Below are 26,780 nucleotides of genomic sequence, written 5' to 3'. Positions count from 1 at the left end.
ACGATTTTGACATCAAATTCACAAGTACCCCAGATGGGAGCTAAACTACCTAAAAAAATATGTGTGGGGGCAAAAGGGCAAAGGGCAAGTAATGTTAAAAATGGAGCAAATTTGAGTCCATACTTTAGTCCAAAAAGCCTGAACGAGATTACATGTAAAAAGCATGTGAAAAAGGTCCGCCTGTGGTGACGAACTGGACCAACAAACGTCAGGGAGATCAGCGTGCCTAGTATGAAGTGTTAATGGGGATAGTAAGAGTCTAATATAAATAAAAAAGAGCATTTGTGTAGTGTTAGCCGCCCTCGAAGACTTACGAATTTTAAGCCAAACTTTGTTCCAAAAATCTATTGTCCAAGATACTCCCAAGTCAGTTTCCCATGCCAATTCTATCTTACTTTTGTCACGTGGACAGGGGGAGGTATGTAAAAACGTGTAGAAAGAGGATGCTTTAGACGCGCTACAAACAAGAGTCCTAAGTTTATCCATGTCCAACATCACAGACGGATCGGCTGGTGAGATCAATGCAAATTTTGAATGCGCTATTTGGATAGATTCCGACAAAAGCAAAAATTTAGGCTAGAAGGAGGAAGGCAAGGAGTATAAAGATTTAACCTCTTCAGAAGACGTGATCCGATCATGGTCGTATAATTGATGAACCCATATTATACCTCTCTGTCTCCAAGTTTTCCAGAAGATGGGTTTATTGCTAGTCAGAATATTGCTATTATGCCATATGGGTGAGAGAGAGAATGAAGTTACAGTGACGGGTGGTACTATCTTAGAGGTATGTTTAAGTATGGGAGTAGAGATGGACTGTGGCTTGCGCGTGAAGGATAAGTATTCTTAAAAGGAGAAAGGTGAAAGAAAAGATTTCTCAAGTGAAGCCCATTTAGGAAGATATGCATCAGAGTCAGAAAATCATTTTGATGCTTGGTGCAAAAGAAATGATTTGTGGTAAGTTGGCAAGTCAGGAAAATTCACCCCACCTTCTGACTTTGAATGAATCAGTTTTGAAACAGACATACAAGCTTTTTAGTGCTCCATATAAAGGATGATAGAATGGAAGTAAGCTTCTTGTAATATTTGGAGGGAATAGGTAATGGAATGTTAGAAATCGTGTATAAGACTATGGGTGAGAGCATCATTTTAATGGTATCCAGACGACCCCATCAGGATAAATAAAGAGGATGCCATTTTGACGTTAAAGATGATAGCTTTTTAACGCAATTGTCCATACAATGAGAAATTGTCCCTGAGATGGTTGGGGAGGAATGTAAACCTAAGTATTTAATGTATTGGGGACTCCAAGTGAAACCCGAAGAAGAAAAATCAGCGTTGAGTAAATTTAGTGAGAGGTAACATTTCTCATTTGTCCTTATTGAGCTTGTAACCAGAAACAAATGCGAAGGATTGAACCTCAGACAAGAAATCAGGAAGAGAATTTTGTGGGCAGGATAGAAACATAAGAATATCGTCAGCATATGCCGCCATTTTAACAGTTGTGTCTTTGAAAGTGAAACCCTGAATATCGGCGTTTTGGCGAATTCGCAACAAAAAAGGCTCAAGAGCAGGATTAAAAAGAAAAGGCGAAAGCGGACAACCCTGCCTGCCACCTCTGTGTGAGTGAAAATTAGAAGAGAGATGACCACTCACTGACACGGCTGCTTTAGGGTTAGAATATAAAAGAGAGATTAAAGTAATAATCTTCGGGTCAAAACCAAACCATCGAAGGACACGAAAGACATCAGGCCATTTGTTTGAGGAGAAAACGATTGGGGGCAATATTAGACTCTTCCCTACCTGGCACGGGGAGATTGTTTCCACCGCATTCCTGGTCCTCTTGCCGCTGCATTGCAACATCACAGCGGCCGCCTAGGAGAGGATTGAAGGACTCCATCGGCCAGGCTCCTTAGCGCCGTCACGTCACCTCTGCGCCCGGAGGCGCTTTACATCACGGCACACCCCCGCGTCGCGGGACCGCGTGCGGGCCAAGCCCGGGCAAAGGGCGGGCCGTCTGTGGCCATCCGTGGATGACTGAGGACGGGACGGGCTACACCACTAACACCCCAACATAGTGGTTACATTGTCTGGACTCCTCCAGGACTCAAGCCATGCAATAAGGTACAGAGTGCTCTCTCATCCACAAACTTACTGGTGTGATTGTTATCAATAGTTCTATAGGAAATTTTCCGAACTATGGCCAAGCGTAAATCCATGGAAGGCGGAGGGGGGGGGGGGGGGGGGGGGGGTTGAGTCGTCCAAGCGCCAAAAGCAAAGCAAAAAGAAGAAAGTGAAGGGGGGACCAAAACACGCTGCCATGAATTGTGTACTCAACAGGATTGACTCTATTGGCTCTATTGTTGATGATTGCCACAACATCTTGATTAATGATAAGGGGCCCCCTGAGCTTACGGAGTCTATCAGGGGGGATGGGGGGTTGGAGTCAGTCATTCAAGAGCTAGTAAGCCATCCTATTACCATCCCCGAAATGTTTCAAAAACAGCCTAAACCCCCAGTTGCTAGGTCACTATACCAAAGCCAGAAAAGAACTTGTGGGGGGAAAGGAAAAAAGGGCAACAAGTTGGCGAAAGTCCTAGCCAAGCTGGCAAAGCCCAGGAATCAGCTGTAATTAACTACGAACCAATACCAATACCATGCTCAAATAGATTCATGGCATTAGCAGAGATTCAACATGAGGCGGCAAATGCTACTCCTAGCCACACAACCAACACACCCCATAGTACAGAAAGAGGTAAGGGGAGTGATCTTTCAAGCCCCAATGATTGCCCAGCAACCATTAATGAGGTAGTTAAACTAGTCTCACTTCTAAGGGATGAGATTGAGGTAATGAAATTACTGATTATTAATTTAACCCCGGCTCCAAAATCTAATGTAGGTGACCCCTGACCTAGATTAGGGGTTCCCAGTAAGCAAACTACTGCCTATCCAACCAAAGCTATCCAAAGACTGGTGGACTGGTGTGGCTCACTGGTTAGAGGCGGCAGACCCGTAAGCAGAGAACGGCCCGGGACCAGGGTTCAATTCCCGACACGGCAGGGTCGTGGACCAGGGTCAAAACAGACTCGATAATTCTCACCTCTGTGCCTACTGTAACCTAGGGAACACACTCGGCAACTCTGGGCATTAAGCTTGCCTCATCTCTACAACGGCCCCTCACAGACGCCGGGGATGCCTGGTTTCACCTTGGAGATACCCATAAAGGGACCATCTCACAGGGAAAACCAGGACGGGTTCCCCAGCGGTCTTCAGCGCCAGGATACTCCATGGAGTCGCAGTGCGCTTTACAAGTACACCTACATTTACATTTACATTTACAAAGAACCCAATCATTAGTGGGGAAAAATGTCTCCTTGAGTGGTAAAGCACCCCAGAACCACAATGTAGATGGAGAGGCGAAAAGGATATCAATTACCCCTACAATCCCAACTACTAGGGCCCATGGCTCACCGAGGAAAGATAGAGTAGAAAAACAACCTAGGACTGTTGAGCAGAGGAACATGAGGGGTGCCAGTGAGGGTAGGGGGTTAGCAGGAGGGTCCCAGCAAAGGGATCCCAGGCCGGTGGTAGGGGCATTCCAAAATAGCATCTCCAAATGTTCTAGACAAGGGACACTAAATCCTAGCACAGACCCCAGTAGGGGCCAAGCCCTCACGAAAGGGAACTTTGTTACAAAGAAAATATTTATGACTAACGTCCCAAAGCTAGAAAGGAGGGCTGACTCCCACAGGTAAGGGGCTGACACTCTGACAAACAAGGCCATTCATTGGCTGCGTTATGTCAGAGGGTGTAGATCAGTGATAAGGGATGACATAATAAAAGCAAGGAGACTGACCCATCCCAGAGAAAGTCAAGATGTCATTAAACTAACGTTGTCTACTGAGGATTTAGCTGAAAATGTATTCCAGTTAGAACTCCGATCTTCCCCACCTAGTCGATCGGGTATACAATTGGGGAAGATGCCCCCTCTCCCATTTTGGAATGCTTTACATACACCTTTAAGTGTAAATGGGCATAGGTTCAGTAGCTCAGGGCTGAAGGCAATAGATTGACTGCCATCCAATGGGATAGGGGTAGCGTTTCTGGGAAACCAGGAACCTAGAGATAGTGAGCCTATTTCAAACTGCAGTGGGTGTGAGGGGATTGATTCTGCGGGCCTCTCAAGGGTAAATTCAGTAATTGATACTGTGCCCAGTGTTCCTGTGAGGATGGTGGCTAATGCTTTAACCATGGTCCAAAATATGGGATGTGAACAACAAAGGGTAAATAGCATAAGCACACTAAACCTAGCTACCCCAGGATTTCTGAAAGAGTCCATGGGGGATGGGGGTAGGATGTTTCAAAAACAGCCTAAACCCCCAGTTGCTAGGTCACTATACCAAAGCCAGAAAAGAACTTGTGGGGGGAAAGGAAAAAAGGGCAATAAGTTGGCGAAAGTCCTAGCCAAGCTGGCAAAGCCCAGGAATCAGCTGTAATTAACTACGAACCAATACCAATACCATGCTCAAATAGATTCATGGCATTAGCAGAGATTCAACATGAGGCGGCAAATGCTACTCCTAGCCACACAACCAACACACCCCATAGTACAGAAAGAGGTAAGGGGAGTGATCTTTCAAGCCCCAATGATTGCCCAGCAACCATTAATGAGGTAGTTAAACTAGTCTCACTTCTAAGGGATGAGATTGAGGTAATGAAATTACTGATTATTAATTTAACCCCGGCTCCAAAGTCTAATGTAGGTGACCACTGACCTAGATTAGGGGTTCCCAGTAAGCAAACTACTGCCTATCCAACCAAAGCTATCCAAAGACTGGTGGACTGGTGTGGCTCACTGGTTAGAGGCGGCAGACCCGTAAGCAGAGAACGGCCCGGGACCAGGGTTCAATTCCCGACGCGGCAGGGTCGTGGACCAGGGTCAAAACAGACTCGATAATTCTCACCTCGGTGCCTACTGTAACCTAGGGAACACACTCGGCAACTCTGGGCATTAAGCTTGCCTCATCTCTACAACGGCCCCTCACAGACGCCGGGGATGCCTGGTTTCACCTTGGAGATACCCATAAAGGGACCATCTCACAGGGAAAACCAGGACGGGTTCCCCAGCGGTCTTCAGCGCCAGGATACTCCATGGAGTCGCAGTGCGCTTTACAAGTACACCCACATTTACATTTACATTTACAAAGAACTCAAGCATTAGTGGGGAAAAATGTCTCCTTGAGTGGTAAAGCACCCCAGAACCACAATGTGGATGGAGAGGCGAAAAGGATATCAATTACCCCTACAATCCCAACTACTAGGGCCCATGGCTCACAGAGGAAAGATAGAGTAGAAAAACAACCTAGGACTGTTGAGCAGAGGAACATGAGGGGTGCCAGTGAGGGTAGGGGGTTAGCAGGAGTGTCCCAGCAAAGGGATCCCAGGCCGGTGGTAGGGGCATTCCAAAATAGCATCTCCAAATGTTCTAGACAAGGGACACTAAATCCTAGCACAGACCCCAGTAGGGGCCAAGCCCTCACGAAAGGGAACTTTGTTACAAAGAAAATATTTATGACTAACGTCCCAAAGCTAGAAAGGAGGGCTGACTCCCACAGGTAAGGGGCTGACACTCTGACAAACAAGGCCATTCATTGGCTGCGTTATGTCAGAGGGTGTAGATCAGTGATAAGGGATGACATAATAAAAGCAAGGAGACTGACCCATCCCAGAGAAAGTCAAGATGTCATTAAACTAACGTTGTCTACTGAGGATTTAGCTGAAAATGTATTCCAGTTAGAACTCCGATCTTCCCCACCTAGTCGATCGGGTATACAATTGGGGAAGATGCCCCCTCTCCCATTTTGGAATGCTTTACATACACCTTTAAGTGTAAATGGGCATAGGTTCAGTAGCTCAGGGCTGAAGGCAATAGATTGACTGCCATCCAATGGGATAGGGGTAGCGTTTCTGGGAAACCAGGAACCTAGAGATAGTGAGCCTATTTCAAACTGCAGTGGGTGTGAGGGGATTGATTCTGCGGGCCTCTCAAGGGTAAATTCAGTAATTGATACTGTGCCCAGTGTTCCTGTGAGGATGGTGGCTAATGCTTTAACCATGGTCCAAAATATGGGATGTGAACAACAAAGGGTAAATAGCATAAGCACACTAAACCTAGCTACCCCAGGATTTCTGAAAGAGTCCATGGGGGATGGGGGTAGGATAGTTTCCTGGAACGTGGCAGGATTAGGCCCTAGACTACCATCACCGGAATGGGTTTCATTTGTAAATAGTTTTGACATCTGCCTCTTTCAAGAGACTTGGGCCTGTGAGCCCCAGTTTCTCCTGGGTTTCTTGAACTTTTTCGTGCCGGCACTTAAGGGACCTAAAGGTCGGCCGAAAGGGGGGTTAACCATTTGGCTACGCCAAGCACTTTTTGATAGTGGTAGAACTCCCAACTAACAGCAGGGACATACAGTTGATTAGGCTAACAATGGGCTCTCTGGGCATCTTGAATATCTATAATTTGTATATTAGAGGGTCTGGTGGGGAGAAATCCCAGGTTCTGGTAGCCCTCGACCGTCTGATTGGTTCCCAGCCATGTGAGAATAATATAATAATTGCTGGCGATCTAAATATGACCTTTGAGCCCCTCACAGTAGGCGACTGGTATCAAGGGGAAGAAGAGGATTCCCAGTGGGGGATCCCTAAATTGGATCTAAAACCAATAGACAGATGGACAGATAGCATAATCCAGTTAAATGGCACATATGGCATATGGCAATTTGGCATTTGATAAAAGATATGAAGGTTGCTTCCAGGCAGGAGAGCGATCATAACCCCCTATGTATTACTCATCAATTCTGGGAAGGGAAGCTAGAGGGGTCCGACCAGGGTGAGGAGGCTATAGCCGATATTGTCCCTGCAAATGACATGAGAAGAGTGAGGTGGCCCCAAGTTGTAAAGAATACCATGGTGTTGGAGAACATTAGTGATGAGCTGAATAAAACCACATCTCATATGGATACCATACTGAGGGCAGAAAATGTGACAGGAAAAGACCTGAGAGACATCACTAATCTGCACGATAGCTTCTTTGGAAACATAAAGGGCCATTTTTTTAAGGTAGCTCCCAAAACCAGGAGAAAAAATAAATTCCCCAAGAGCGCGGGATGGTATAATGAGGGCTGCAGAACTGCAAGAAAATCCCTTGGAACTGCAATTAAAAGAAGAGACCCTATTGCTGTCAGGGTAGCAAGGCAGGATTACAAAAAAAGAATCCACAGAGCAAAGAAACAATGGGATGAGGAATTCTGGCAAGACCTAAAATTAGCCAGTGTTGCTAGGGACTCCAAACTCTTTTGGAGTATTGTTAAGTGGGGGAAAGGAGGACACCCTGAACCACCAACAAACCACGTAACGCAGAGTATGTGGGTAGAGTATTTTGCCCACCAATACGCATGCCGTCCTGAGGACAAGGACAGAGAACTTATGAAATACATTTTATACTTAGTCGTACCCTTTAATATTAATGACACAGCAGTGGCACTTGCAGGTAGATTCATCAAGCATTTTTGCGAGCGCAAACGGTGCGAATCGCAAAATTCGTCCATTTGCGCCCGCAAAAATGGCATTTGAAATTCATCAATGGGTCATGGACTCGCAATTTGAAAAATCGCAAATAATTGCGATTTCTCAAATTGCGATCGCATTTAAGGAATCTCAATTAGAGATTCCTTAAATGCTATTCATGAACCTTTTAAAAATTGCGAATTCGCTATTTTTTGCCGCTATTTACCGCGAAGTCTGACTTCGTGGTAAATAGCGAAAAGTTAGAAAAATGCACTTTAGTGCATTTTTCTAAGTTGGATGTTACACACACACATGTCCTTTGGACATGTGTGTGCGCAACATCAGTCTACATTGACATTTCAGGGGTGCTACAGGGTACCCTTTGGACACCCCTGGCGCCCTTGAAATCGCATCCTTATTTGTGATTAGCAAATTGCTAATCGCAAATAAGGAATGACTCCCCATTCATTCCTATGGACCTTAGGCCTTAGGCCCATAGGAATGAATGGGGAGTCATTCCTTATTTGCGATTAGCAATTTGCTAATCGCAAATAAGGAAGCTGTAGAAATCGCAAATAATATTGCGATTTCTACATGAATCCCGTTTTGCGAGTCCTTAATAGCGATTCCTTAATAATCGCTATTAAGGACTCTCAAATCGGGACATTGATGAATCTGGGGGAAGACTCTGTCTCGAGGGGGAAAGCACCAGGTCCTGACGGGGTCCCCGGGGATGTTTTTCTTCATGATAAAAAGCACTGGGGACTTTACATAACAAAGCTGGCCAATGCCGTGGCACTAGGGGCACCAGTACCAAAGTCTTGGCTAGGGGCCGTCATAATCCCAGTGTATAAGAAAGGCGACAAAACACAGCCTGGGAACAACAGTCCTATTAGCCTGTTAGATACGGTACAAAAGGTGATTGGAAAATGACCCTAGAGAAAATATCGGCCTGGGTAGAAGAGAAAAACATTTTGACCCCCTTCCAGGCTGGATTTCGTAAATTAACTAGTACCACAGACCAGATATTCAGATTTACACTACTATATTGGAAGACGGTAGTACTAGGAAAAGGCAGCATCTATGCAGCATTTATAGACTTACGTGCTGCCTTTGATTTAGTCCCTATATCCCAGATGTGGAAAGTGCTAAGCGAGATGGGTATGCCGCTAGAGATCCTAACACTTGTGATGAGGTTGCATGAGTCAAAATATGCAAAAATACAGTGGGGGGGTCATGGCCAAGTAACCTCTGAATTCCCAGTAGAGCATGGGGTGCGCCAAGGTTGTGCTATGGCCCCCACTCTCTTCTCATTGTACATTAATGGGGTAGTTGAGCGTATGTTGCTGGGAAACGTAGATGCTCCTAGCCTGGCTGAAGTGAAAACTCCAATTCTACTATTCGCAGATGACACGCTGATTATATCTAAAACCCCAGCGGATTACAGCGAGCCCTGAAGATTTTTGAGGTTTTTTGTGTCAACCGGGGGTTGGAAGTTAATGTTACAAAGACAAAGCTTATGGTATTTAACCCCCACCATAGCTTTAGAGGGAATTTCTTTATGGATGGACAAAAAGTGGAAATGGTATCGGACTTTGTTTACCTAGGCATCCACGTGTCAAAAGGAGTAAAATGGGGGAAGCATATAGAAATGGCGGCATTAAAACTCCGCCAAAACACGGGAGCTATTAGTCGGGAGCGCACGAAGTCCCTGACCAAGCCGGTACAACCAGCACTGCAAGTATATGAGGCGCAAGCCCTTTATGGTGCCGAAATATGGGCTTATGATAAGCTAGCGTCACTAACGCTTGCGGAAAATAAATTCCTGCGTAATCTTGTTGGCCTCCCTAAAAGTACCCCAATGCAACCGCTGCGCTATGATCTAGGCAGGAAAGCCCTCTCAGATATGGCTAGATTACGACCTATTCTATATTGGCGCCGTATCTGGGTCACTCCTGAACTTACGCATTAAGCTCTGGATGTAATCAAAACTGATATATTCCACAAGATAACTTGGATCAAAGAACTCCATAAAGTATTGGGAATAATGGGTATGCAGGGTCTGTGGGAGAACCCAGAGACAGCCCAGTTCCCATCCAAAGACGCCATATAAGAAAGGTACTGGGAAATGGACGCCTACCGGAACTGGAATGATGTTGATCCCTCCACTATGAAGGGTCGCTTTTTGGAAACAAAAGTTTCTCCTAGTTTAGAGCCGTATTGGGACAACATCACAAAGCCGGAGGATACTAAGCTCTACTTTCAGCTTAGAGCAGGGTCACTCCCTATAAGATCATTAGCCGGTAGATGGGGTAAAGGTAATTCTGAATTATGCCCGGCGTGTAAAAGTGAAAGTGAGACCATCACCCACCTTCTTTTTGTTTGTAAGGCCTACTTAACCCCCCTACGCGTTTGGCTAAAGGCGATGTGCAAATTGCTAGGCACAAGGGACAGCAAGGTGGCCTTAAGAATAATTTGCACTAACACCTTGCCGGTTATTACAGTTGCGGTTGCCAAATACTTGGGGTGGGCATAGGCCATTAAAAGAAAACGTGTGGTGGGCTTGTACATGTATTTATATGTACATGTATTTATATAGCGCAAATCACCGACACGGTATCTAAGCGCTTGCTTAGGGAACCCGTCCTGGTATTCCCCTGTGAGAAACCCCGGCAGGGTGTCCACAAGGTGAAAGCCAGGCATCCCGCCACGAGGGGCCGTAGTGGAGATTAAGCAAGCTATTGCCCAGAGTCGCAGAGTGTGACCCCGTGAGTCGAGTAGTAACTGGAGCGAGAATTGTCGAGTCCGTGGAATTTTTTAGCCCGAGACCCGCCGAGGCGGGGAATCGAACCCTGGTCCACGTTCGATCTCAGCTTCCGGGTCTGCCGCCTCTAACCACTGAGCCACGCTTCTCCACGCTTGACCCCCTCGAAGTGATTGATTTGTTTTCCTTAATTTGTGTGTCTCTGTAGAAAAAGCATAAAATGTTCAAACTGTGTTCTCGTGGGCATTAAACATAATTATTGTCTATTTTAACGTGTTTTTTTTTAAACTGTAGTCAGTTTTCTTTCTTTTAATGGTTTTTAATTGTATCAACATATATAATGAACTGTGTGACTTGTAAATATCTTAGTAACTAATACATCTGTTTATATGCTGTATGCTTTTATGAGTTTTACCTCGAATAAAGCAAATTTGACTGACATTCATCTCTATCGAATGCTTTTTCAGCATCCAACGCTATGGCCGCAAAGGGATGAGATAGGTGTGAAGCCTTAGAAAGAATATCAAAAAATTAACAGGTGTTATCCGTGATAAGACGACCTTTAGCAAATCCAGATTGTTCCGCCCCTAATATGTCAGGTAAATGAGATTCTAGTCGCAAAGCTAAAGCTTTTGAGAAGATCTTATAATCAATATTGACTAGGGATATAGGGCGATCATTTTTACAATGTTGTGGATCTTTACCATCTTTAGGAATGAGACAGATAAGGGCATCAGCAAACGAGCCAGAGGATTGACCTGATTGCATGAATTCGGATATAAGGATGCATAATTTTGGGAGAAGTCAAGTTGAAAAATGGGTAAAGAATTCTACAGTGAAACCATCTGGCCCAGGGGCCTTGTCCTTTTTCAATGTCTGCAGGGCTTTCAGGAGTTCCTTGTGTGAAAGGTCAATTTCTAAAGACGATGAATTCAGATCGATAGGAGGAGTGTATTGCATGGATGAGAGAAACTGGGTGATATCATGATCCGAGGAAGAAGTTTCGGACAAGTAAAGTGTTTCGTAAAAGTGAAGAAATTCCTTTAAGATCTCCTCGTCTTTAAACTTCAATTGAGAATCCTGACCAAAACAGACTCAAATAACTGCAATGCCCTCACACACACAAATTACAGTATAACCATACGGTAGGCAAATTACAACAACATTCAAAGTATAGAGCTCAATTAAGACAATTGCAATCCAAAACTGTATATTAGGGAATCAGATGTAGGTTTATTGGTTCCAAAAGCCAGCCGACACGTGTTTTGTCGCGTGGGAACAGATTACTGCGACTCCTCAGGGCTGGGAAGGAAGCACAATAGTGTGGGTATAAAGTACTAATAAGATGTAAAAGCATGTGTACACATAATTAGGCATTTCTAACTCTTTAACAATCTGCACACAGATCGGTATAAATTGGTGACTATTGTGTCAGAGAAAAGAGGAAAGCATAGAGAGAAATTCCCTGAATCGTCCTTTAGAGATGCACCCGAGTTAGTGAGTAGCGTGCTAGTATGGAGAACCTAATGACATTATAATCTGGCAAAAATTTAATACAGAGAAAGGGGGTACTCCATTTTAAATAATTCCTGACAAGACAATAATTGGTGTTAAAGAGTTAAAGATTTACCAAGACCAGAAGATTAGCAGCATTAGTGAAGAAGAGAAACACCACAGAAAATTAGGTGTTGGAGCGTGGCAAGCACCTTATGGTTGTTGATTTATCTTGTGTTGTAACGTGCGTGCATGCAAGCCCAACTTTTAGACAAGGTTTAGTAAGATTGTTGGCGCGTTCAAAACATCGTATACCTTAGGACACGACCTAAAGACCTGTCTCTCTCGGTCAATGTGTCTATACAATCTGATTACTGCAATAAAGAAAATGACAACAAGGGCAGGTGTTAATATAAGGGGATCACAGGGAAGAGAGAAGAATCATCAAGCATCATCCATAGGTGTGTGTCTTGGATGATTGGTTTAAAATATTCATGTGTGGGTCTGCCTTAGTACGCAGACCTACGTCTAAAAATTAATGAATATAGTCTCTCATCGTGGAAATATTGGCGATTTCAATCGAGTTCTGAAAGTACTGGTAGAGCGAAAGAATTGGAGGAAGGGAGATTTTTTGTTGTCTATGAAGTCCCAGGTGTGGTGGTTCCCTCCTACAGTATCGCTAACGTGACATCCCTATTTAGCTTTCCCAAGGCAAGTTCTAACAAGCATTTGCAATGCAATAGGTCTCGCATTTGTGAGTGTTTGAGCTATTGGTTCTGCAAATGACAATGCATTTTATTTGTGTGTTTTGAAAACCTGCGAAAGATGCACTTTGAACATATAGTCCTTGCTTATGAGATGCAAAGCTGGCAATAACTGCGCCTCTTTACTGCCAACCTTGTGGTTTAAACACTATTCACTGTAGACTTTCCGGCATCAGGTAGAAAACACCAGATCCGGAACCTGACCCAGCATCCCCTCCCGGTCCACGGCTTGATGCACACCAACATCAAGGTATCGCATAATTAAAGTTTTCCACTCATAATCTGTATATATGCCAGATCTCTGATCAATCTATAAGTATACCCCGATATCACACTTATTTGTGTTTTATGATTTTCTTGTCCTAGCACAATTGACGATATCAGACCTACACTAGACCACTCGACAGCATTAAAAGAGATGGGACACTCATGCATTTGAAAACTCTAATAACTTATCAATTGGACCACTCACTACTACGGTCAGTAGCTCGTAGGGTCCTGTTATCGTAGGGTCCTGTTATCAGTGTCTCGAGCCAATTAAAAACAACTGGACATATATAACTATGTATACACTGACTTACACAAACCCCATTGTGTTTTACAATTCATTTGTAGGAGGGAACCATCACACCTGGGACTTCGTAGACAACAAAAAATCTCCTTTCCTCCAATTCTTTCGCTCTACCAGTACTTTCAGAACTCGATTGAAATCGCCAATATTTCCCCGGTGAGAGGCTATATTAATTAATTTTTAGACGTAGGTCTGCGTACTAAGGCAGACCCACACATGAATATTTTAAACCAATCATCCAAGACACACATCTATGGATGATGCTTGATGATTCTTCTCTCTCTTCTCTGTGATCCCCTTATATTCACACCTGCCCTTTTTGTCATTTTCTTTATTGCAGTAATCAGATTGTATAGACACATTGACCGAGAGAGAGGTCCTAAGGTATACGATGTTTTGAAAGCGCCAACAATCTTACTAAACTTTGTCTAAATCAACAACCATAAGGTGCTTGCCACGCTCCAACACCTAATTTTCTGTGGTGTTTCTCTTCTTCGCTCATGCTGCTAATCTTCTGGTCTTGGTAAATCTTTAACTCTTTAACACCAATTATTGTCTTGTCAGGAATTACTTTAAATGGAGTACCCCCTTTCTCTGTATTTAATTTTGCCAGATTATAATGTCCTAGGTAATTTGCCTACCATATGGTTATACTCTAATTTGTGTGTGTGAGGGCATTGCAGTTATTTATTGTCCTGTAGGCTAGAATTCTAACCCACACTTGAACGGTTATCGTAATATTTGGCACTGGATTTGAGCAAAATATTGGATGCATTGTTAGTCGTATCTTGATTAAATTGAAATTTAGCTTTAAGAAGGTCAGATAGACAATTCTTAGATTTAGAAGAATAATAAGAGTGTTCTAATGCTTTAATCTTGGTTAAAAGAGCAGTGGTGGTTTGTCGCGCTTTGCGACGTTTATTGGAAACATATCTTATGATTAAATCTCTAGCTGATGCTTTAAATGTATCCCAAACAACAGGAAAAGATGTAGCACCTGTGTGGTTAAAGAAAAAGAATTTGTGAAAGAAAGAGGTAAAAGAATATGTAAAATTTGGGTCTAAAAGCAAGGAGTTATTGAATCTCCATTCACGAGATGAATTAGGCACTCCCAGAATGTCCAGATGCATGGAAACCGGTGTGTGGTCAGAGGTTAAAATGGATCCAATATCAGCTCTTACAAGAGACTGAGTAACATTTTGAGAAATAAAGAAGTAATCTAATCTGGACTGGGTTTGGTGCAGTGGGGAATAAAAGGAACACTCCCTTACTGTGGGATTGCATAGTCGCCAAGCATCTATCAATTTATGTTGTTTGACTATTTGTGTGAAAAGTTTGTGAGACTTGTGTGGGATAAAAAAAGACAAGGAATGACGATCAATAAAAGGGTCAAAGACCTCATTGCAGTCACCTGCAAAAATAAAATTATCTTCGTAACATTGTGTTATTTGTGATGCTAAAGATTTCCAAAAGGAAGGGTCACCTGCTGTAGACGCATAAATGTTCAACAAAGAGAGTGGTATATTATCTATCAAAAATTTAACAAAAAAACATCTACCATTTGGATCGGAACAATGAGAAATTATCTTAATGGGGAGAGATTTACGGAAAAGAATAAGTACACCATTTTGTTTACCATCTCCTGGAGAAAAGAAAACCTCATTCACCCAATTTCTCTTTAACTTTGCAGATTCGTCATTTGATAAATGTGATTCCTGTATACAAGCAATATCTGTGTCAAATTTGGATAAGTGAGTTAAGACCCTTTGTCTCCTAATGGGTGAGTGCAAACCCCTGACATTCCATGAAACAATTTTTAAAGGCATATATTAAATCTACGCAACAATGATGCAAGCAAAAACTTGCAGAATTCTGAACATTTAGAACCATATTGAACAATGAGCCAACAAAAAGTAAAAGGAAGTAATGAATTGAAAAGAGAAGATAGGAAGCGAAAGAAGGAGTAAGATAAAAGAATCATGTAATGAAAAACAGAAAAGGAGGAGAAAGGGGTGAGACAGGTGGAGAAAGAAACCACGGAGGGAAAGGAAATAGGAAAGAAAGGAGAGAACAAGAATACAAAAATATAAAAGATGAGTAAACATAAGACTTACAACAAATCCAAGACATACGAAGGGTGGAGGGATGGAAGGCCACAACGAATGATGACGCGTCCAGGACCCACAAGGGAGGACGAGGAGGAGAACGCACAATCATCGAATTGCAGGAACACGAGGAAGGAGAAATATAGACACTGGAATAATCTGTGAATAAAAGAACAGGCATATCAAACAGATATCAAAGAAGCACAAGAGGAGCTATACAAAGAAAATAAATTATTAAGCATCTGGAGACGTCATACTCTATGAGCAAAGTGGAGGCCCATTGCAAACTGGTAGAAAAAAGTAGCAGGGGAGATATAAAAAACATATGTCAACAAATATTAGGTTTGTGAAGACGAAGCCATTTCCATCGGATGAGCCTGCAATGAGTATAGGAAGCTCTTTAGCTGCATTGCGTCCTCATAGTTGTTAGTTTTGTTATTTATGGTCACCTTAAAAAGGCAAGGATGAAATAGACCATAGCGTGCCCCTATTGAACGTAACTGAGGATGTAATTATAGGAATTCCTTGCGGCGATCAGCTGTTGATTTGGCATAATCTTGCGTGAAAAATAAGGAGTTGCCAGACCAGGTAATTCTGTTCAGTGCTCTGGCTGCAGATAAGACTTTCAACAAATCAGTGTATTCCAAAAAGTATATGATCACCCCTCTTGGTTTTCTGTTAGAAGGTGATGATAGTACAGACGACCTGGAACCTAAACGATGAGCCCTTTGGATATTGAGAACAGTGCTTTCCGGAAGTTTGAAAAGCTGTGGAAGGAATGACTTAAAGAAAGTGATGGAATCCGAGCCCTCTGTTTCCTCAGGTAGACCGTTAATGCGAAGATTTCCCTTCTGTTTTCTAAATTTTCCACCCGTTTGTGAAGTGACAGAACTTGAGAGGATAGAGACTCCATTTTGGAAGTGGAAGAAGTGGAAGAAGTGGAAGAAGTGGAAGTGGAAGAGTCAACGCTTTGTTCCAATGTGACAACACACTCCTCCATATTAGTCCACTTATCGGTGAGAACTTGAAGCGCTGAGTTGATCTCTTCAATGAAAGGCCTTAGGGCGCAAATCTCTTCCAGCAGCAAATCCATAGTGACCGCAGAGTTTTGTTCTGTTGGTGACGGAGGATCTTTTTTTAGTCTCTTGGAAGAGGACTTCGTTATAGTGGAGGAAGCAACATTTGCCGAGGTTGTTGAAGTTTTGGAAGAATTGCTGGTCGAGCCTTCCATGTCTGGACACTGATACCGTGAGCTAGTTTGCAGTAAAAACCTGCGTTGCCCAGATTTAGGTTGAGATAAAGTCTTTAGTTGTCTTCCCATAAAGAAAGCAAGTAAGGAGCTGAAAAGCAAAAGAGTTAGCAGTAGCGAACTACTAAACGGTAGGCATTCCTTGAAACGTGTAAACTGAATACAAAAGGGCAGAAAAATATGTAATGCAATATGTAATGAAGTATAACAGGCGTGCTATTTAGAAAACACTACCAAAGGTCACATAACATAAGGCGCATGCAAAAGTATCAGATATAGGTTTTTTGAAAAGCAGTTCTCAAGTAAACAAATGACCGGGAATAAGAAACAGTCAAAAACTATATGAAAAAAGCACTCAATCAGACAATAGTAATAAATCAAAAGAGAAGTAAAACAGAGGTGAAATGAGAATGTGTGCAGGGCAAACTGACAAATTTACGGAAAAAATACTCCAAGTTACTAGCATAACATAAACAATTATCTCACTTTTCAGTACAACTAGGCAAAGGTTGACGAAATAATGAAGTTTAGGGAGAGCGTTAAAAATGCCCTAGCGCAGACAGCAACAATAGAAGAACAGTTGAACCACCAATGACGAGCACAGTCCCCACCTGAAAATTTGATATGTTACTTGTATAAAGTCCACTATATTTGGGGGATGCTATAAATTCATGAGCAAAGCAATGTCACAAGAAAGTAGTCATTTTAAATGATAGCATAACCTCGTAAATGTTGTTGTAGTTGATGGTTCAGAAGGCTTCATGAGAAAAATTGTGTTAAAATGGAGGAGCCAGCAGTGATGATATTTGGTCAAAAGTAAATATGCCTCATTGGAAAGAAAACTGTCAGCGATGTAGAGGAGAAGAACTCTCCAGAGCCAGCATGAACATGCCACTTTGGTATCATATACAAAACCCCATGTATACAGGCGAGAGGTGTAGCCACTTCGAAACTGCATAGGAAAAAACTCCGTCAGCAGAAGGAATAAAATGGCGGATATCTTCCTCATGGTCCCTCAGCGCCGTTCGTATGAGCAGCATTAGCAAAATAGACACTTGCAGAGAAGAGAGCTTGATGCGCTAGGCAACGGGGTCGTCCGCAGGAAACGCAAAATGGCGGCCACAGTTATCGTGAAGACCCAGCTCCAGCAGATAAAGTCAGCCGCTGAGCTGACCAAAGTTGGAAAACAGCTTCCCTCGAGGCACGAAGTGTTCACACGTCATATCCCTCTGATTGAAGGCAACGCGAGCGGTAAGACTGCTACATAATCCCATTCTCACCTCTGCCAACTCCCGCAGAGTCACGGGTCCGCCGCCATCAACGCCGTGCTATCTAAATTTGTTGTTCTTGTGCTCATGTGGTTTGATTTTTGTGTTACACATCACTGATAATTATGTGAACAGGTGTAATTTCTTAATTTACAGTAACTTCACATTAAAAGAGTAACGTGAAATGCCTCCAAATACTCTGGCATAGTTAAAGTTTCGTCATTAACACACAGAGGATTCTATGGGAGGGGAAGGCCCTGGGGAAGAGAGCGTACTACTCCCTATCTATTGTATGAACTCACAGAAAGTATGCCTCGACACATGGGGAAGGAGAAGAAAACCAAGCACTTGTATAGTGTAGGTTATAGGGACATCCTATAGGGGTATATTTACTGCTAAACCCTAGTCCTCTTTTCTTTTATCCTTGTCCCAGGGGACCTCAGAATAAATAGTTATAGGCCCCTAGTAGACATCTTTATCTCACATTCTTTGTCAGATTGCACACTGCCCCCCCCCCCCCGCCATCACCTGGTTCATACCTTGAAAACAGCTCAGCTCCTCTACAAACCCTGTAGATTTGTAGGCCACACCAATGACCTTGTGGAACTCAATTATGAAGCATGTCACCTTCGAGTGAGTGAGGGTTCTTGTCAGAAAAGAGGTATTTTCCCCCCTTTTGGTTGGGACAGTCTGTCCCCATAACCTACATACACTATACTAATACTTGGTTTTCTCCTTCTTCCCCATGTGTTGAAGCATACTTTTGTGAGTTCATAGTTTACGTTTCTATCAGGTCTATTGTTTTTGACTGCTGATTTGAGCCTCTAATAAATGTAATGAGTACGGTTCATTGAATTTATTTAGTCACAGTCAAAATCAATAAAACTTTATTCAACCAAAACCTGGTCTTAAAAGGATGCAAATAAATAGTTAAAATCGAGATTAAAATTCAGTCAATGTTAAAACAACTATGATATATAGTCAACGAAATGTCTGTAAGAAAGAAATGTGCGACAAAAAGAATATTAGAAATAACAGTAATCAAACCATAAGAAACACAAAATAAAAAACTGACAAACGAAAGAAGATACACTTGTAACAATTTCACAACTTACTATTTTTTATTAAAAACCACGAGATACCTACCAACCCCTGGGGCGTGGCAGTAAGAAGAATACAGAGTGGCAAACAAATTCTGACGTCAGACACAGTAACAGCACGAGGTTCTGGAGAGCTGATTTACCAGTTAAAAGATCGTACGATTGGACGTAAACATTTAACCCTGGGCACAGTGGAAAAACTACAAAAAAAACCATAAAAAAGCATTGTAGTTTGCAAAGTGATGTTGTCGCAGGAGCAGCAGGGCATAGACGATAACCAGCTGTCCTGTTGTGTTAAAGTGACCAAAAATGTACAGTTACACAGTCTAAGACATGTTTGCTGGAATCTGTGTTCCTGATTAGGAATCCATACTAATTACTATTCGATCCCCTCTTGTGAAGTGATCTCCATATTGTAACGAACAGTATCCATAGCCTGGGATTTATTGATTATTTTCAGATTATAATGTGACAGGAAAAGGGAATGAATCAGATGTTGTGTATTCTCAGTAATGTCACTTGGCGAGTGGAAAAACTGTGGGACTCCCAAGTCAGAGAAGTATTTCTTGACATAAACTAGCCAAGCAATGTTATTGCTGTGGTCCAAGTTGATGTAATCGGCTAGTACGTGGTGGGAGAACTTAGTGAAAGTAAAAGTCCAGATGTTGGCCCATAAGAGGAGTGGTGCAAACGTAATAGTTTCTTCAATGTACTTAAGGCCAACCTTGGTGTGGATGATGGACAATACGGTGCTGTATGGAACTGCCAGCAGTCTGAAGAAGACTTCATTTTCAGCTACTTGTAGACGATCACAGTTTGTATACCCCCAGACCCCTGCCCCATAAGTGCCCATTGCTATACATTTTGCTTTATAAGGGGATACAAGGTCTTTCACTTGTTTTTGCTTGAGTTTTCTTGCAAAACTGAAGTTGGCATCAGCAGCACTATGAAGTTTGCACCCTCTCTGTTTAACAAGGTTAACCCAGTTGAAGTTTGCATCAAGCCAAATTTCGAAGTAATTAAAATTAGACTCTTTGGTAATATATTTTTGTGGTTGACCCTTAATTTAAAATCTGACATGAAATCACTGAATGTATCCAGCAGATGCTGGAGCACATTCTGTGCGTGACAGCAGCACAGTGTCATCCGCGTCCATTAAAACAGACACAGTCCAGCCCCCAATCCTGGGTGGATAAAGGTTAAATCAACAAATTTATGTAATAGGAAAAGGGAAATGGGCTAAAATATAATTTATTGAGTCATTCCTTTATCATTTTATTATTCAATTATTTTATATAATGAATGTGCAAAACACAACTAAGTTGTCATTAATTAAGATTAGGATTAAGATGCATATAAAAAAAGAACACTGGTTTATGCTTGGAAAGGGAATTGACTTTAAAGCACTGACATATACCTTATCTTTCGTTTTACAATACTGCTAGTGGTCCCTATGCTGATGTGATTATATGTATAACTGAACAACCCTTGACTTCCAGCCACAGAGCGAGGCAGCCTCTTGTCTGCACAGATACCCCACTCTGCACCTCATTCAGAGAGAGATTTTCATCACCCATTTATCATGATCAATTCTTGGAAGGGTGACAGGCTAGAAACAAAACTCGCCAGACAAGTCGTCAGCACAGACATGCTTGAGAACCTCAATGACAGTGGGGCTCGGAGCAGAAAATTAAAAAGCCAGTGGAAGAGACATGCCTGCTGAAAGCCACATTGAAAAAATGCAAAGTATGAATGCAAGGCAATGTGAGGCTGTTAGCAATGCACTTAAGGAATAATGTGCTGGAGCTTAATGCCTGCTCTCCCTGTAAAGCAATCAGTTGCAGATTGTTGCTCTTGTTAGCAGTGATTTTTCACTGAAATGTTAGATGAAACAAGGTGACTCGCACATTAAATTTTTGCTTGTCCATGCAGAAGCAATCTATTCAGAACATTTGTTTCTAAACGCACACCGGGCAAAAATATAAATCAAAGGCCTGTGAAAAAAGTAATTGGAAACCAATGAAAGATTACATAGTGACAAACTATAAAAGCCATGATTCTGCATGTGGTAGTGTAATGAAAACAAAGGGGAAGATTGTTCAAGGCTGGGTGTAGGTGCAAAGGCATAAAAAGTGATGCAAACCGGTGCAAAGTCTTGATAAACTCTTTACTTTTCAGTGCAATTCTTGTTTTTTGCTGAATAGTTTAAAAAAAGTAACGCCAAAAGCACTTTGCACTACCTTATGTTAATTTGTGTCAAGAGGGAATTGAATCAGTGATACATGGGCTTTCCCTTGCAACTATGAATGGGTTTTGACATACAGCTCTATCAACTAATGATAGTAGGCAGGGCTTTGTTCAAAACAAATAATACCTCCTCCTGGCAGGCAATAAAAAGGGGGAAATGTTTTAATTTCTCCTAACTTTTCCAAAATTGCATGTGTGCTGTACAGTATATCAAACATCCAATGTGGGAAAACGTATAAAGTTAGTCTTAGAAAAAAATGTATCCTTCCAGTACAAAACCTAGACATAATGCACATGGACTATGGTTCATGAATGTGTGCGTGGTGTAAGACAGACTAAAAAATCACCGGCACAGGAAGAGAGAGAAACAGCAACATATCTCTGTAAATATGGTGTCAACTTGCTCTCTTCCTCTCATGTGATGCAACACAGCAGCTTAGGTTGCTGAGCTGCATTGCATGACATATTTATAAGTTAGACCCAAAGAATGTAGGGGCAAATCAGCAAGACAATTATCGACGCTTTAGCGGCCGTTCTGTCCGGAAAGCGGCGATAATTGTATCACCCTATTAGCAAGGTAAAGCTATCGCGTGAATCCTTGCCTCAGCGCCCTTTCCCTTAACGCCCAGCTTTGCATCTCTAATGAGATGCAAAGTGGGCGTTCCTCCCCAGAATAACTAGAGAAATGTTGCTAAGCGACATTTCTCCTATTATCAAGCAGGGTCCAGGCTGGTTCACTTACAGCTGGGCAGATGAAGGAAGTGTTATAACAAATGTTGTGTCCATGTAGCACACACACACAGCCAACTGAACCATGGAGTCACTATGGGTATCCAAGGAGCGAGGCAAGCAGGTCCAGTCTTTCTTCTTCAAACACCAAAGCAGGCCTTCAATCTACAGGGTAGTTCTCTAGCTGCAAGGTAGTCCTTCTTCGGATTCTTACACAGGTCCAGAGGTGTTCTGGTAATTAACTTTGGAAGTTAAATATTTATACCTGGTACCAGCCTTTGTGCCGGGGACTCCCTGTAGTACCCCCGACACTGGTTCTAGTGAGTTTTTCCCCTTTCCCTGGTCAAGTCTACAACCTGTATGGGGTGACAAAATGCAGGGTAGGCCTGCTGTCAGGTTCTGTTGTGGGTGCTGTGGCAAAGCGCTTTGAAGAGCAAATGGGGCTGGGTGCAGCCCTTCCCCACCCACCCTGTTACGATAGCCCATCCTGACCATACCTAAGCCCCCATTTGTCTTACTATCTGCCAGTAACACACAAACTCCAACAGCAGACTTAATGCCAGTCATGTGACATGGGACACTGGCAGAAAGGCACAGTTGTTTGGAACAAGAGAATGCTAACTTTCTAAAAATGCAATTTTCAGAATTTTAACAAAATTTGACTTCACCATTAAACAGGACTTTAAACTGCAAATTATTTGAGTGTAAACAGCATCAATTTGCCTGCTGTCAATTTAATTGTAACACTTAGTAGCAGTAATAAGGTATTCAATGTGAGAAACAAGCTTTACAGCAGAGAAAAACAACGTTTAGGAGTTTTTCACCGCCAGGAGATTTATAGCCCAAGTACACATATCCTACTTTTGTATTACAATGCACCCTGCCCTATGAGCCGTTAGTGCCTTCCTTAGGCATGACATAACATTTAAAAAGGAATGTTGAAACCTGGTAAAAGGTTTATCTTGTTAGGCCGAAATGGTTATTTTTAAAACTGCAAACACAGGCTGAAGTGGCAGCCCTGAGACATTTTATAAGGCTACTTTATTGGGTGGCAATGAGTGCTGCTGCCAACTAGTTGAATTTAATTCACAGACCCTGAGTACATGTAGTACCATATACCAGGGACGTACAATTAAATAAATGTACTAGCCAGGTGTAAAAACAATGTTGCCATGTTTTAGGGAGAGAAAACAAACTCTTTACCACTGATTAGCAGGGAAATTTGGACAGAGTTCTAAAAGCCAACAAAAAGGGTTCCATGAAGGAAGGCAAAAATCTGGGGGTGATCCTGCCAGGTCTAAGAAACGTGTAGTATTTACTGTTTTGTGTAACAAAATGATCTTTTAATTGCTACTTTGAAGCATTTGATTAATTGTGATTAAGAAATCATTTATATAGGTGTTTATACATGAAATATAAACCTTGAAAAAGAATGAATAATCACAAAAGACATGCCAAACCATTTATAATAAATAGCCTTGAGAATGTTAAAATATTTGCGAAACACGTGTTGGTTGGAAGATATTTTAGAATAATAATGACTAAGAAGTATTAAGAGATATTAGGCGACCCAAATAAATTCATTCAAAAGTTCTATGGAGATTAAGTAATAATCATAATAATAATAAAGCACCTCAAGAGTCAGTTTGTGTGATTAAAGAAGCCCATGTTTGCACTTGATTGCCGAAAAACATCAAGGTCCTTGTAATGCAAGCACAGCCTTAAAGTGTACTCCTGTTGACATTCTGAATGGCAGATCCCAGCTCACCAAGGATTATTCTAGCTGTGGCACCTGCTGTGCGTGCCCTCTCATCACTATCACAAACATTTTTTAGCACATCAATTAGCAAGCTTTCCCACAAATTCTGTTTGTTCCTACCTCACATTGGATAAGCTTCAGTACTAATGATTGTAAAGAAGATGCATTTGCTACCTTTAGAAGTCCAATCAATGTAATATCTGCTGATTCCTGTGTAGGAAAATGCCATTTTTTTATGCGCACCCCCCTATTTATTTTAACTGATGCTGCTGTTTTCTTTTACTCATGACACTGCAGATGAGGCCCCAGTACAGGTGCTCGGATCCCTAAAACATGTTGAAATTGACTACGCTCCTGATTGTAATATTTAATTTACCTATAAGTCCTTAGTGTATGGTACAAAATGTACCCAGGGCCTGTAGGAGAAATATCACTAGTGGGCTGCAGCACATAATGTGCCACCACTAAAGTGACAATGTAAAGCATGTCACCCCGTCTGACCCTTGCAGCCTAGGTAGGCAGTTTTAAAATGGCCAATTCAGCTTGGAAAAATAAACCTTTTGCCAGGCCTAAGCCTTCCTATTTAATGAATCACTGACAGAATATTGACTTAAAAAATATCAACATCAAAAATATCGGAGCAGAAATATCGAGATCAAGAATATCGAAGTCCTATCTACATTATGGCAAGTACAAAAATATCGAAAATATAATATTGTTGTAAAAAATATTGTTTTAAAATATTGTTTTTTTAAATGTTTAAAAATAATGTAAAATAAAGTAAATAATACATATATTTAAAATAAAAATAGTTAAAAATATGTTTACAATTATAAGTAATACATATAATGTAGAAATAAATTAAACATATACATATAAAATATAATATATACTTAACAATATTTAATATTAATTATTTTAATAACATAAATTGTTAAAACATTTTATAAATTATAAATACATATATACACATAAATCAATAATATAAATAGAAATATAAAAAATACATATAACATATTAAAAGATTTAAAAACAATAAAGTATACACTACATTAACTAAAACAGTAAACATTGGATAGCGTAGGAGTAAAAACTACTATTCCCACTCCAGAGAGTGCAAAAGTAGTGAAAGTGTTAGATAGTGTAGAGGTTAAAATTACTATTCCAACTCCAGAGAGTGCAACAGTAGGGAAAGTGTTGGATAGCGTAGGAGTAATAATTACTATTCCAACTCCAGAGAGTGCAACAGTAGGTAAAAGTGTTAGATAGCGGTGGGGTAAAAATTACTATTCCAACTCCAGAGAGTGCAACAGTAGGGAAAGTGTTGGATAGCGTTGGGATTAAAATTACTATTCCAACTCCAGAGAGTGCAACAGTAGGGAAAGTGTTGGATAGCATAGGATAAAAAGTACTATTCCCACTCCAGAGAGTGCAACAGTAGGGAAAGCGTTGGACAGCGTAGGGGTTAAAATTACTATTCCAACTGCAGAGAGTGCAACAGTAGGGAAAATGATGGATAGCGCAGGGGTTACAATTACTATTTCAACTCCAGAGAGTGCAACAGTAGGGAACATGCTGGATAGCGTAGGGGTACAAATTACTATTCCCACTCAAGAGAGTGCAACAGCAGGTAATGTTGGATAGCGTAGGGGTAAAAATAACTTACTAAATTAAAATATAGTTTTTTAAAATAAATAATAATGTAATTATTAAATAACAATAAATTAATTAACAATACCAATAAGTAATTAACAAAAAATAATTACCAATTAATAATGCATCAATTACTTTGATAATACATACAAATAAATAATAATTAATCAAAATTAATTACACATTATTAATTAATGAACAATAAATTAATTATCAAAACAAAAAATATTAATTAATAACACGTTATTGGCAATTAATAATGAATTAATAATAAATTAATTATCAATACTCAACACTAAATTAAATATTTACTTAATTACAATTAAATTACTTCCCACCCTATTGCCCTATAAACTCACAACACACTTTAATAATAAATTAATACACTTGATATAATTAAAACAAATTAATTACCAATTAATAAAAATGTAATAAAAAATTAATAAAAATTAATTACCAATTAATAATTATTTACCATAAAATTGATTATCAATACTAATTAATAAAAATAAATAATTACCTTATTACAATTAAATTACTTCCAACCCTATTCCCCTATAAACCCACAACCCGCTACAAAACTAAAACTCGAAATGTACTTAAAAATAATCACTAATTCCTAAAACAATGTAATTAATTTACTATAATTAAATTACTTCCCACCCTATTCCCATATAAACCCACAACGCGCTACGGTACTAAAACGCATAATCTACTTAAAAAAATCATTACTAACTTAATTTTTTTAAATGTTTTATGCATATATTCTAAAACTAGTACAATAATTAACAAAAAATATAAACACTAACATATAAAATACATAACACTAATATAAATATCAATATCAGTAACATGGATATTTTTGCTATCGATATTTTTAATTTCGATATTAACAAAAATAATATTTCTTACCTTCAGGTCGATATTCTGGTTGTCGATATTCTTGATTTCGATATTGTGTCCCTACGATATTTCCAACTCGATATTATAGTAGGTCGAAATTAATAACTATGGGGCCTATTAGGATGGCGGACGGACTTGCATCCGTCCTCCACTCCGAGGTGGAGGGACCGTCCGCAAGGGCAGCGGCGTTCCCTCCATGCCAATTAGGATGTGACCGCCACCCTGGCGGTCACATCCTGTATCTTTAACATTGCGGTGGGTGCTGCTTCAAGCAGCACCCGCCGCAATGTTAAAAATGCATGCATTGCATTTGCATGCACAAAGCTGCAGGCACCGTGCGGCGCCTGCCGTTTTGTGCATGCAAATGCAGGGGGGTACCATAGGTAACCCCCATGTGCACCCCCACCCCCCTTCACCCTGGGGGCCCGCAAGGGCCCCCCAGAAGCAAAGGTCCACATGCTTTTCCACGGCGGAAAAACCGCAGTGGAAAAGCATGTTTACACATGCTTCCTAATTTGGCTGGCGGTTTCTTGCAGACACCGCCACCAAATAGCAGGCTACACCCCGCGGATCAGCGGGGGACGGACCTGCTGTCCGCCGCTGATCCT

The sequence above is a fragment of the Lissotriton helveticus genome, chromosome 6, assembly GCF_964261635.1.
Source record: "Lissotriton helveticus chromosome 6, aLisHel1.1, whole genome shotgun sequence".
Taxonomy (NCBI): Eukaryota; Metazoa; Chordata; class Amphibia; order Caudata; family Salamandridae; genus Lissotriton; species Lissotriton helveticus.
Note: the sequence above shows the minus strand (reverse complement) of the source record.